Genomic DNA, 13,433 nt, shown 5'->3' with positions numbered 1-13,433 from the left:
GCGGAGGGGATCGGGCGCCAGGTCCGGGGGAAGGCTGGGAGGGAAGCTACGGCGCTGCTACCCAGCTTTCAACCCTTCGGGACCGGTGCTCCGCTCCTATCGCTCCGGCGAACAGGGTCCGCTACGCTTTCAACACCAGCGCCCGGCAGAGGGCTTGGAGAAGGCTCGCGCGGATCCTCGGCTCGGATCGCCTGGCTTCGCGGGAGCGGCCTTCGGCTAGGGCCGACGACGGCCGGACCGAGCAGATTTGGACCGGGGTGCGGGGCGAGTACCTGCCTCTCTCACGAAGGGAGTGTCACCGGTAAGAAGCCTCTTCCCACGTCTGCTTGCCGACTTACGCTCGCCCCGACGAGAGGCCCAACCGAAAGAGTGGAAAGGGGCAGAGATTTCCAGGGTCGCCCCACCAGGGATGCAATACCCCAGTGCAGGCAGTCGGCCCTGCCCCGAACCTACTCGGTGGTTTGAAGGTTAACCTCTTGGGGAAAAGCAGCGATTCGCCTCGCGGTGCGTGCCTCCGCGGATCTAAACCCCCTCGATCGATGTGGGGCCAGAGGACCCCTTTTCCCCGTACGAAACTGTCAGCTCACCATGGGCTCGACGTCCGTGGGTCGGGGAGTTGAGCGCTTACGCGCGGCGGGACCTTATAACCTGCAGCGGCTGAGGAGCGAAGATTTCCAGGGTGGGCCCCCGGGGATGCCATACCCCGAGCAGCCTGTCGGCCCCGCTCCTAGCACGCTGGCAAGCAATGGAGTCTTCCCCGCGGCAGCCACCGCCTTCGCCCTAGCCTCGCCGTCAGTCGATGAAGAACGTCGTTCGCCCTCCTCTGCTCGGGATTTGGAAACGGCCTGGCCTTCGCCTACTCCGTCGGGCAACTGCCTTCCGCCAGCCCCTTCCCTCGAATCCCCTTCTTCCATTTTAGACCCGATCAGGGGATTGGTCAGCCCAGCCCTGGGGTAGGAAGAGGGGTTGGGGTCGGTTCGGCTTCGGGTGCCCCCGCTCGGCCAAAGGTTCCCCTCGCTTTGGAAGCACGCGAGGTCGCGGAGGGTGTCGGGGTTATTTTCGGCTCCCTGGCTTCGCGGGAGCGGCCTTCGGCTAGGGCCGACGCCGTCCGGCCCGCGCAGATTTGGACCGGGGTCCGGGGCGAGTACCTGCCTCTCTCACGAAGGGAGTGTCACCGGTAAGAAGCCTCTTCCCACGTCTGCTTGCCGACTTACGCTCGCCCCGACGAGAGGCCCAACCGAAAGAGTGGAAAGGGGCAGAGATTTCCAGGGTCGCCCCACCAGGGATGCAATACCCCAGTGCAGACTGTCGGCCCTGCCCCGAACCTACTCGGTGGTTTGAAGGTTAACCTCTTGGGGAAAAGCAGCGATTCGCCTCGCGGTGCGTGCCTCCGCGGATCTAAACCCCCCTCGATCGATGTGGGGCCAGAGGACCCCTTTTCCCCGTACGAAACGGCCGGCTCACCATGGGCTCGACATCCGTGGGTCGGAGAGTTGAGCGCTTACGCGCGGCGGGACCTTATAACCTGCAGCGGCTGAGGAGCGAAGATTTCCAGGGTGGGCCCCCGGGGATGCCATACCCCGAGCAGCCAGTCGGCCCCGCTCCTAGCGCGCTGACGAGCAATGGAGTCTTCCCCGCGGCAGCCACCGCCCTCGCCTCGCCGTCGGTCGATGAAGAGCCGAGTTCGCCCTCCTCTGCTCGGGACTCGGAAACGGCCTGGCCTTCGCCTACTCCGTCGGGCAACTGCCTTCCGCCAGCCCCTTCCCTCGAATCCCCTTCTTCCATTTTAGACCCGATCAGGGGATTGGTCAGCCCAGCCCTGGGGTAGGAAGAGGGGTTGGGGTCGGTTCGGCTTCCGGTGCCCCCGCTCGGCCAAAGGTCCCCTCGCTTTGGAAGCACGCGAGGGTGCCGGGGTTATTTTCGGCTTGACGCCTAAGTCCGGTCCCTGCCGGCTCCCGTCGAGGCCCGCGGTCAAAACCAGCTCCCCGGCTGTCGGAGCCGGAGCCCCGCAGCCCGAGCGGACGCACCGAGTCCCTCATGTAAGGGATAGCCGCCCCTACGGAACGGCCCGGACTGGGACCAGGCTCCCCCAGGCGCCGAAGGGGTGGGTCGGCCGTGTTGCCGAAGCTTAGCCGGCGCTGATGACCGCAGCCCCTAACGACGCCCACAGGCGGGGGAGCCAAGGAGAGCACTAGGAAGACGTGGCGGGGTCGGACGGCTCAATTTCCAGGGTGGGACCCCGGGGGTTCAGTACCCCGGGCATCCGGTCGGTTTCGCCGGCGAGACCCCAAGCCTTCCACGGCCCCCTTCGTGGGTGCAGGGATACCGAGCAGGGTGGCTTAGACGCCAATTCCCCAGAAGTTTTAGGGATAGGGTTTGTCCGGGCGCCATCCGCAGCGACAACCTCGCAAAAGAAGCTCTCTTCCACAAAGCACGGGCAACGTTCGTGTGCGAGTGTTGGTCTCCCATGGTCTACCGACTCCCCCGGGCGGCCCAAGCGTTACGCCCACGGCCGGGCCCTCGAGCAGGCGCACCCCTGGTGCCTCTCGTAAGGGAAGGCTACGGTCCTCAACCCCTCGTATGGCGGGGAGGGCGCATTTGAAACGCTAAAGGACGAGCCCTGTTCGGGACCTGGCGGGGATCCGCGGATTGGCGAGAGGGATGGGTCTGCCGTTGGTCAGAGGGGACGCACCCCTGGGACGCAGTTTGGCATTAGCGACCGATGGCCCATCTACGACCATGTACTCCGGGAGCGCCAAGGAGGACGCGGGTGGGCTTTGGGGGCAGACTCAATTTCCAGGGTCTGGGCGCCGGGGGTGCAATACCCTTAAGCGCTCATGTCGGTTTCGTCTGCCGCCCGCCTCTGGCCCGGCTCCTAGTGACGGGTGCTGTGAACGTGCGATCGTGCTTGCGGTTGAAGAGTTCGAAGGCTACCGCTGGGGATAACACGCCCGGGGAATTTAGAAAAACCCCCCCCTCCGCTACAATCTCTGCTTCTGCCGGACTCGGAGGGGAGCCGCCCCGGGGGCGACCGCTCCCTCTCCTCTTCCGCGGCGTGCCGCGCGCTTCGCCGTCAGCAGCGGAGCGAACCTTTTTCTCGGTCCGCAGCTCTTCAGGCGTAGGCGGGCAGCGCTAACAGGGTACACTGGGGACCACTCGACCGCTACCGCTCCTACGGCAGACGACCCTACCTACCGCGGAAGCGCCACGGTGGGTCTAAGCCTCGTCCCCGCGAGGAGCAAGCGGGAGCCGTCCCTTTTCGTGCTGCGGAAATAAACCGTGGACACAGAAGTGTCTGCGCTCTCCGACCGGGCGGGGGGCGATTGGACTTGCCCGAGGGACACTAGGCGAGGCGCTACCGCGGGGAGCCGGAGCTCCTCGCTGGACGCTGCCGCCGCCAACGCCGCCGCCCCCCACCCACGGTACGGTGGAGTACGCCCGTTCCATACGCTTCGTAGCAAACCTCAGCCGAAGCAGAGAGTCCTACCGCTTGTGGCAGGAGCGGGGCCGTGCGAGGACCACACTGGCACCGCGCTACACAACCTTAGGCAGAGGACGACAGCCGCTCACGGGGAGCGGGGGATTGATGCGCGACCAAGACTGAGGCTAAGGAACGCTTTACCATAAACCGGCCGGGGCCAATACCCCTGACCGAGCAAAGTGCCTTGCCCCGCCGGATCGCGCTGTGTCAGATCGATCAAAAGAGCGGAGAGCCGAGACTCTACCGCTGGGAGTTTGTGGAGAACGGCCTGGCTTACGTCCCGTCCTCCCGCCCTCGACCTCACATGGCTAGCCTCACCCGCCGGGAGCCACCCCATTGGGGACCGTAGGGCGGAGAAGGGGTCTCCGCGTCCGGAATTTTACTTGTGGAGAACGGCCTGGCTTACGTCCCGTCCTCCCGCCCTCGACCTCACATGGCTAGCCTCACCCGCCGGGAGCCACCCCATTGGGGACCGTAGGGCGGAGAAGGGGTCTCCGCGTCCGGAATTTTACTTGTGGAGAACGGCCTGGCTTACGTCCCGTCCTCCCGCCCTCGACCTCACATGGCTAGCCTCACCCGCCGGGCGCCACCCCATTGGGGACCGTAGGGCGGAGAAGGGGTCTCCGCGTCCGGAATTTCTTGTGGAGAACGGCCTGGCTTGCGTCCCGTCCTCCCATGGCTAGCCTCACCCGCCGGGCGCCACCCCATTGGGGACCGTAGGGCGGAGAAGGGGTCTCCGCGTCCGGAATTTCTTGTGGAGAACGGCCTGGCTTACGTCCCGTTCTCCCGCCCTCGACCTCACATGGCTAGCCTACCCCGCCGGGCGCCGCTCCATTGGGGATACGGTACAGCAAAGCGCGACGCCGCACGATGCCAACACTTTGTGCAAAAACCTGGCAGAGTCGACCAAAACCTCGCTTCTTTGACCGGTATTTTTGATGCTTTTCTCTGCCGCCGAAGGTGCACTGAGGGTCGGATCGCCCAAAATTTTTATGTTTTTGTCTGCGGTTCTTCCGAGAGGTGCCCGCCTGGCAGTTCTTTTTCAGCAGCCTTCGAAGGACATCCGGCGGGCAAGCCAGGGGTCGGCAGCCGCCGGCGGTGAGCCTTCCCCGGCAGGAGCAGGGCAGCTCGGACCGCAAAATTTTTTCGACTTTCGCCGAGGCCAAAAGCCCATGCACTTCGAAATCCTGCCCGCAGCGCCGTCTCCTGTCAGACTTCCCATGCCGCCTGCGGTGGTCCTCGCCCGGCAGAGAGAATCCGGAGTCGCCCTCTCACCGGTTCTTTTTCACCATTCCGGAGCTCTGAAATCTGCCGGACACCGAGTGGCCGAGGACGCTTCCAGGAGGGCGGCAGCGAGAGGCAGAGTGCCACCGGTCGGGTCCCCGGTTCTCCCACACTTTGAAAATTTTTCCCCGTTTGTTCTGGTGGGATGGAGAGAGAGCGTGGCTTATGCGCCCTCTGCCCCGCGGTACGCCCTTGGCTAGCCTTACGCCGGTGGTTCGCCAGGCCACCGGCACCTTGTACAGCGGGGTCGGCGTGGCTTATGCGCCCTCTCCCCCGCGGTCCGCCCTGGCTAGCCTTACGCCGGTGGTTCGCCAGGCCACCGGCACCTTGTATGGCGGGGACGGCGTGGCTTATGCGCCCGTCAACCCACCTGCTCGCCCCGGCTAGCCTTTTACCCGGAGGGCGCCACGCTCCGGGTGCCAGTGAGCGGCACGAACCCAGTCATACCATGCCGCTCACCTCGCGCCCTCTCCGGCCTCCGCCGCGGAGACCTCCCGCTCTGTTCTGCGGAGAGCGATTACGGGCACAATCTACAAAGTCCCCGATGGTTAAGGACGTAGACTGTTGAGCGGGACCTACACACTCTTGTAGCCGAAGGGGCTCGCCATTTCCCGCAGAAAATGGATCACCTCCCGCAGAGGAACATGAAATGCCCCTTCCCGCGGGACCCGAAGGACCGCCCTGTCCGAGCAGGCCTCCAGGACCACGGCACGCAAAAGCGACTCAGTCCCGCTGGCATTACGGATCTGACTTAGTGCAAAAGCCTGGCAGAGTCGACCAAAACTCCCCTTCTCTGACCGGTATTTTTGCTGCTTCTCTCTGCCGCCGAAGGTGCACTGAAAGTCGGACCGGTCGGTTTTGGTCTGCGGTTCTTCCGAGAGGTGCCCGTCTCGGGGTTCTTTTTCAGCAGCCTTCGAAGGCCATCCGGCGGGCAAGCCAGGGGTTGGCAGCCGCCGGCGGTAAGCCTTCCCCGGCAGGAGCAGGGCAGCTCGGACCGCAAAATTTTTTCGACTTTCGCCGAGGACAAAAAGCCCAGCCACTTAGAAAGCCTGCCGCGGCGCCGTCTCCTGTCAGACGTCCCCGCCGCCTGCGGTGGTCCTCGCCCGGCAGTGAGAAACCAGAGTCGCCCTCTCTCCGGTTCTTTTTCACCATTCCGGAGCTCTGGAATCTGCCGTACTCCGAGTGACCGAGGACGCTTCCAGGAGGGCGGCAGCGAGAGGCAGAGTGCCACCGGTCGGGTCCCCGGTTCTCCCACACTTTGAAATTTTTTTCCCCGTTTGTACTGGTGGGATGGAGAGAGAGCGTGGCTTAAGCGCCCTCTGCCCCGCGGTCCGCCCTGGCTAGCCTTACGCCGGTGGTTCGCCAGGCCACCGGCACCTTGTATGGCGGGGACGGCGTGGCTTATGCGCCCGTCAACCCACCTGCTCGCCCCGGCTAGCCTTTTACCCGGAGGGCGCCACGCTCCGGGTACCAGTGAGCGGCACGAACCCAGTCATACCATGCCGCTCACCTCGCGCCCTCTCCGGCCTCCGCCGCGGAGACCTCCCGCTCTGTTCTGCGGAGAGCGATTACGGGCACAATCTACAAAGTCCCCGATGGTTAAGGACGTAGACTGTTGAGCGGGACCTACACACTCTTGTAGCCGAAGGGGCTCGCCATTTCCCGCAGAAAATGGATCACCTCCCGCAGAGGAACATGAAATGCCCCTTCCCGCGGGACCCGAAGGACCGCCCTGTCCGAGCAGGCCTCCAGGACCACGGCACGCAAAAGCGACTCAGTCCCGCTGGCATTACGGATCTGACTTAGTGCAAAAGCCTGGCAGAGTCGACCAAAACTCCCCTTCTCTGACCGGTATTTTTGCTGCTTCTCTCTGCCGCCGAAGGTGCACTGAAAGTCGGACCGGTCGGTTTTGGTCTGCGGTTCTTCCGAGAGGTGCCCGTCTCGGGGTTCTTTTTCAGCAGCCTTCGAAGGCCATCCGGCGGGCAAGCCAGGGGTTGGCAGCCGCCGGCGGTAAGCCTTCCCCGGCAGGAGCAGGGCAGCTCGGACCGCAAAATTTTTTCGACTTTCGCCGAGGACAAAAAGCCCAGCCACTTAGAAAGCCTGCCGCGGCGCCGTCTCCTGTCAGACGTCCCCGCCGCCTGCGGTGGTCCTCGCCCGGCAGTGAGAAACCAGAGTCGCCCTCTCTCCGGTTCTTTTTCACCATTCCGGAGCTCTGGAATCTGCCGTACTCCGAGTGACCGAGGACGCTTCCAGGAGGGCGGCAGCGAGAGGCAGAGTGCCACCGGTCGGGTCCCCGGTTCTCCCACACTTTGAAATTTTTTTCCCCGTTTGTACTGGTGGGATGGAGAGAGAGCGTGGCTTAAGCGCCCTCTGCCCCGCGGTCCGCCCTGGCTAGCCTTACGCCGGTGGTTCGCCAGGCCACCGGCACCTTGTATGGCGGGGACGGCGTGGCTTATGCGCCCGTCAACCCACCTGCTCGCCCCGGCTAGCCTTTTACCCGGAGGGCGCCACGCTCCGGGTACCAGTGAGCGGCACGAACCCAGTCATACCATGCCGCTCACCTCGCGCCCTCTCCGGCCTCCGCCGCGGAGACCTCCCGCTCTGTTCTGCGGAGAGCGATTACGGGCACAATCTACAAAGTCCCCGATGGTTAAGGACGTAGACTGTTGAGCGGGACCTACACACTCTTGTAGCCGAAGGGGCTCGCCATTTCCCGCAGAAAATGGATCACCTCCCGCAGAGGAACATGAAATGCCCCTTCCCGCGGGACCCGAAGGACCGCCCTGTCCGAGCAGGCCTCCAGGACCACGGCACGCAAAAGCGACTCAGTCCCGCTGGCATTACGGATCTGACTTAGTGCAAAAGCCTGGCAGAGTCGACCAAAACTCCCCTTCTCTGACCGGTATTTTTGCTGCTTCTCTCTGCCGCCGAAGGTGCACTGAAAGTCGGACCGGTCGGTTTTGGTCTGCGGTTCTTCCGAGAGGTGCCCGTCTCGGGGTTCTTTTTCAGCAGCCTTCGAAGGCCATCCGGCGGGCAAGCCAGGGGTTGGCAGCCGCCGGCGGTAAGCCTTCCCCGGCAGGAGCAGGGCAGCTCGGACCGCAAAATTTTTTCGACTTTCGCCGAGGACAAAAAGCCCAGCCACTTAGAAAGCCTGCCGCGGCGCCGTCTCCTGTCAGACGTCCCCGCCGCCTGCGGTGGTCCTCGCCCGGCAGTGAGAAACCAGAGTCGCCCTCTCTCCGGTTCTTTTTCACCCTTCCGGAGCTCTGGAATCTGCCGTACTCCGAGTGACCGAGGACGCTTCCAGGAGGGCGGCAGCGAGAGGCAGAGTGCCACCGGTCGGGTCCCCGGTTCTCCCACACTTTGAAATTTTTTCCCCGTTTGTACTGGTGGGATGGAGAGAGAGCGTGGCTTAAGCGCCCTCTGCCCCGCGGTCCGCCCTGGCTAGCCTTACGCCGGTGGTTCGCCAGGCCACCGGCACCTTGTATGGCGGGGACGGCGTGGCTTATGCGCCCGTCAACCCACCTGCTCGCCCCGGCTAGCCTTTTACCCGGAGGGCGCCACGCTCCGGGTACCAGTGAGCGGCACGAACCCAGTCATACCATGCCGCTCACCTCGCGCCCTCTCCGGCCTCCGCCGCGGAGACCTCCCGCTCTGTTCTGCGGAGAGCGATTACGGGCACAATCTACAAAGTCCCCGATGGTTAAGGACGTAGACTGTTGAGCGGGACCTACACACTCTTGTAGCCGAAGGGGCTCGCCATTTCCCGCAGAAAATGGATCACCTCCCGCAGAGGAACATGAAATGCCCCTTCCCGCGGGACCCGAAGGACCGCCCTGTCCGAGCAGGCCTCCAGGACCACGGCACGCAAAAGCGACTCAGTCCCGCTGGCATTACGGATCTGACTTAGTGCAAAAGCCTGGCAGAGTCGACCAAAACTCCCCTTCTCTGACCGGTATTTTTGCTGCTTCTCTCTGCCGCCGAAGGTGCACTGAAAGTCGGACCGGTCGGTTTTGGTCTGCGGTTCTTCCGAGAGGTGCCCGTCTCGGGGTTCTTTTTCAGCAGCCTTCGAAGGCGATCCGGCGGGCAAGCCAGGGGTTGGCAGCCGCCGGCGGTAAGCCTTCCCCGGCAGGAGCAGGGCAGCTCGGACCGCAAAATTTTTTCGACTTTCGCCGAGGACAAAAAGCCCAGCCACTTAGAAAGCCTGCCGCGGCGCCGTCTCCTGTCAGACGTCCCCGCCGCCTGCGGTGGTCCTCGCCCGGCAGAGAGAAGCCGGATTCGCCCTCTCTCCGGTTCTTTTTCACCATTCCGGAGCTCTGAAATCTGCCGTACTCCGAGTGACCGAGGACGCTTCCAGGAGGGCGGCAGCGAGAGGCAGAGTGCCACCGGTCGGGTCCCCGGTTCTCCCACACTTAGAGAATTTTTCGCTTGGTGCTGCTGCGAGGACGTAGGTCTTTCGACCGGGGCAAGCCTGGAGGGCGGTAGCCGGGTTTGGCGCCCTATTCCCGGCTAGCTCTCGGCGGCTTCACCCGGTTGGAGCTCCGACTTCCATGGGCATGTTCCTCACCGGGACCTACGGCAAAGTGTGGCCGAGGGACAGTGACACATTCCCGGGTAGCCTGAGTGGCTGCTCCCGCTGAGCCACTTCCATGGGCATTATTCCTCCCCGGGACTTGCCGCCAAGTCTTGGCCGGGGGACAGTGACACATTCCCGGCTAGCCTGAGTGGCTGCTCCCGCTGAGCTCTTACTTCCATGGGCATGTTCCTGACCGGGACCAACTACCAAGTGTGGCCGGGTTTCGAGCTCCAAACTCGGCTTGCACTTGGTGGCCAAGGGGGTCCCCTCCGCTCCGGGAAGGGCGCCCTCCAGCGGGCAGACGAGGGTACTTCTAGTCTGCCCGAGCTCCATGGGGCCCCTCTCGCCCCTAGGCTCCCCGCCCAGGGTTCCAGGGTCCCGGCTACAGCCACCCAGCCGAGTCCCATATAGGGTACCGGGCCTGGCAGGAATCATGCCGGAATTAGTGAGACCTCCTCGGCCGCGGCTCAGCCGCAAAACTCCCTTTCGCGGTTCTCTTCCCACCAACTTCCATGGGCATGTTCCTCACCGGGACCTCCGACCAAGTGTGGCCGGGGAACAGTCACCCATGCCCGGGCAGCCTCAGCGAGTGCTCCCGCTGAGGTCAACTTGGAGGTTGGAGCTCCGACTTCCATGGGCACTATTCCTCCCCGGGACCTGCCGCCAAGTCTGGCCGGGGGACAGTGACACATTCCCGGGTAGCCTGAGCGGATGCTCCCGCTGAACTCTTTAGTTCCATGGGCATGTTCCTCATCAGGAACCCAACGACCAAGGGTGGCCGAGGGACAGTGACACATTCTCGGGTAGCCTGAGTGGCTGCTCCCGCTGAGCTACTTCCATGAGCACTATTCCTCCCCGGGACCTGCCGCCAAGTCTGGCCGGGGGACAGTGACACATTCCCGGGTAGCCTGAGTGGCTGCTCCCGCTGAGCTACTTCCATGGGCACTATTCCTCCCCGGGACTTGCCGCCAAGTCTTGGCCGGGGGACAGTGACACATTCCCGGGTAGCCTGAGTGGCTGCTCCCGCTGAGCCACTTCCATGGGCACTATTCCTCCCCGGGACTTGCCGCCAAGTCTTGGCCGGGGGACAGTGACACATTGCCGGGTAGCCTGAGTGGCTGCTCCCGCTGAGCTCTTACTTCCATGGGCATGTTCCTGACCGGGACCAACTACCAAGTGTGGCCGGGTTTCGAGCTCCAAACTCGGCTTGCACTTGGTGGCCAAGGGGGTCCCCTCCGCTCCAGGAAGGGCGCCCTCCAGCGGGCAGACGAGGGTACTTCTAGTCTGCCCGAGCTCCATGGGGCCCCTCTCGCCCCTAGGCTCCCCGCCCAGGGTTCCAGGGTCCCGGCTACAGCCACCCAGCCGAGTCCCATATAGGGTACCGGGCCTGGCAGGAATCATGCCGGAATTAGTGAGACCTCCTCGGCCGCGGCTCAGCCGCAAAACTCCCTTTCGCGGTTCTCTTCCCACCAACTTCCATGGGCATGTTCCTCACCGGGACCTCCGACCAAGTGTGGCCGGGGAACAGTCACCCATGCCCGGGCAGCCTCAGCGAGTGCTCCCGCTGAGGTCAACTTGGAGGTTGGAGCTCCGACTTCCATGGGCACTATTCCTCCCCGGGACCTGCCGCCAAGTCTGGCCGGGGGACAGTGACACATTCCCGGGTAGCCTGAGCGGATGCTCCCGCTGAACTCTTTAGTTCCATGGGCATGTTCCTCATCAGGAACCCAACGACCAAGGGTGGCCGAGGGACAGTGACACATTCTCGGGTAGCCTGAGTGGCTGCTCCCGCTGAGCTACTTCCATGAGCACTATTCCTCCCCGGGACCTGCCGCCAAGTCTGGCCGGGGGACAGTGACACATTCCCGGGTAGCCTGAGTGGCTGCTCCCGCTGAGCTACTTCCATGGGCACTATTCCTCCCCGGGACTTGCCGCCAAGTCTTGGCCGGGGGACAGTGACACATTCCCGGGTAGCCTGAGTGGCTGCTCCCGCTGAGGTACTTCCATGAGCACTATTCCTCCCCGGGACTTGCCGCCAAGTCTTGGCCAGGGGACAGTGACACATTCCCGGGTAGCCTGAGTGGCTGCTCCCGCTGAGCTCCGACTTCCATGGCCATGTTCCTCACCGGGACCTCCGACCAAGCCTGGCCGGGTTTCGAGCTCCAAACTCGGCTTGCACTTGGTGGCCAAGGGGGTCCCCTCCGCTCCGGGAAGGGCGCCCTCCAGCGGGCAGACGAGGGTACTTCTAGTCTGCCCGAGCTCCATGGGGCCCCTCTCGCCCCTAGGCTCCCCGCCCAGGGTTCCAGGGTCACGGATCCAACCACCATGCCGAGTCCGGTTTGGGGACCGGGAATGGCAGGAATCAAGCCGGGATCGGTGCGCCCTCCTCGGCCGCGGCTTAGCGCAAAAACTCCCTTTCGCGGTTCTCTTCCCTTCAACTTCCATGGGCACGTTCCACACCGGGACCTACGACCAAGTGAGCCCGGGGAACAGTCACCCATGCCCGGGCAGCCTCAGCAAGTGCTCCCGCTGAGGGCAATTTGGAGTTTGGAGCTCCGACTTCCATGGGCATGTTCCTCACCGGGACCTACGACCAAGCGTGGCCGAGAACAGTGACACATTCCCGGGTAAGCTTGAGCGGCTGCTCCCGCTGAACTCTTACTTCCATGGGCATGTTCCTCATCAGAAACCCAACGACCAAGTGTGGCCGAGGGACAGTGACACATTCACGGGTAGCCTCAGCAGCTGCTCCCGCTGAGCTACTTCCATGGGCACTATTCCTCCCCGGGACTTGCCGCCAAGTCTGGCCGGGGGACAGTGACACATTCCCGGGTAGCCTGAGTGGCTGCTCCCGCTGAGCTACTTCCATGGGCACTATTCCTCCCCGGGACTTGCCGCCAAGTCTTGGCCGGGGGACAGTGACACATTCCCGGGTAGCCTGAGTGGCTGCTCCCGCTGAGCTACTTCCATGGGCACTATTCCTCCCCGGGACTTGCCGCCAAGTCTTGGCCGGGGGACAGTGACACATTCCCGGGTAAGCCTGAGCGGCTGCTCCCGCTGAACTCTTACTTCCATGGGCACTATTCCTCCCCGGGACTTGCCGCCAAGTCTGGCCGGGGGACAGTGACACATTCCCGGGTAGCCTGAGTGGCTGCTCCCGCTGAGCTCCGACTTCCATGGCCATGTTCCTCACCGGGACCTCCGACCAAGCCTGGCCGGGTTTCGAGCTCCAAACTCGGCTTGCACTTGGTGGCCAAGGGGGTCCCCTCCGCTCCGGGAAGGGCGCCCTCCAGCGGGCAGACGAGGGTACTTCTAGTCTGCCCGAGCTCCATGGGGCCCCTCTCGCCCCTAGGCTCCCCGCCCAGGGTTCCAGGGTCCCGGCTACAGCCACCCAGCCGAGTCCCATATAGGGTACCGGGCCTGGCAGGAATCATGCCGGAATTAGTGAGACCTCCTCGGCCGCGGCTCAGCCGCAAAACTCCCTTTCGCGGTTCTCTTCCCACCAACTTCCATGGGCATGTTCCTCACCGGGACCTCCGACCAAGTGTGGCCGGGGAACAGTCACCCATGCCCGGGCAGCCTCAGCGAGTGCTCCCGCTGAGGTCAACTTGGAGGTTGGAGCTCCGACTTCCATGGGCACTATTCCTCCCCGGGACCTGCCGCCAAGTCTGGCCGGGGGACAGTGACACATTCCCGGGTAGCCTGAGCGGATGCTCCCGCTTAACTCTTTAGTTCCATGGGCATGTTCCTCATCAGGAACCCAACGACCAAGGGTGGCCGAGGGACAGTGACACATTCTCGGGTAGCCTGAGTGGCTGCTCCCGCTGAGCTACTTCCATGAGCACTATTCCTCCCCGGGACCTGCCGCCAAGTCTGGCCGGGGGACAGTGACACATTCCCGGGTAGCCTGAGTGGCTGCTCCCGCTGAGCTACTTCCATGGGCACTATTCCTCCCCGGGACTTGCCGCCAAGTCTTGGCCGGGGGACAGTGACACATTCCCGGGTAGCCTGAGTGGCTGCTCCCGCTGAGCCACTTCCATGGGCATTATTCCTCCCCGGGACTTGCCGCCAAGTCTTGGCCGGGGGACAGTGACA

This window comes from Engystomops pustulosus, unplaced genomic scaffold (assembly GCF_040894005.1).
Source record: "Engystomops pustulosus unplaced genomic scaffold, aEngPut4.maternal MAT_SCAFFOLD_275, whole genome shotgun sequence".
Taxonomy (NCBI): Eukaryota; Metazoa; Chordata; class Amphibia; order Anura; family Leptodactylidae; genus Engystomops; species Engystomops pustulosus.
The sequence above is the reverse complement of the archived record's forward strand: the minus strand, read 5'-3'. Positions refer to the sequence as shown.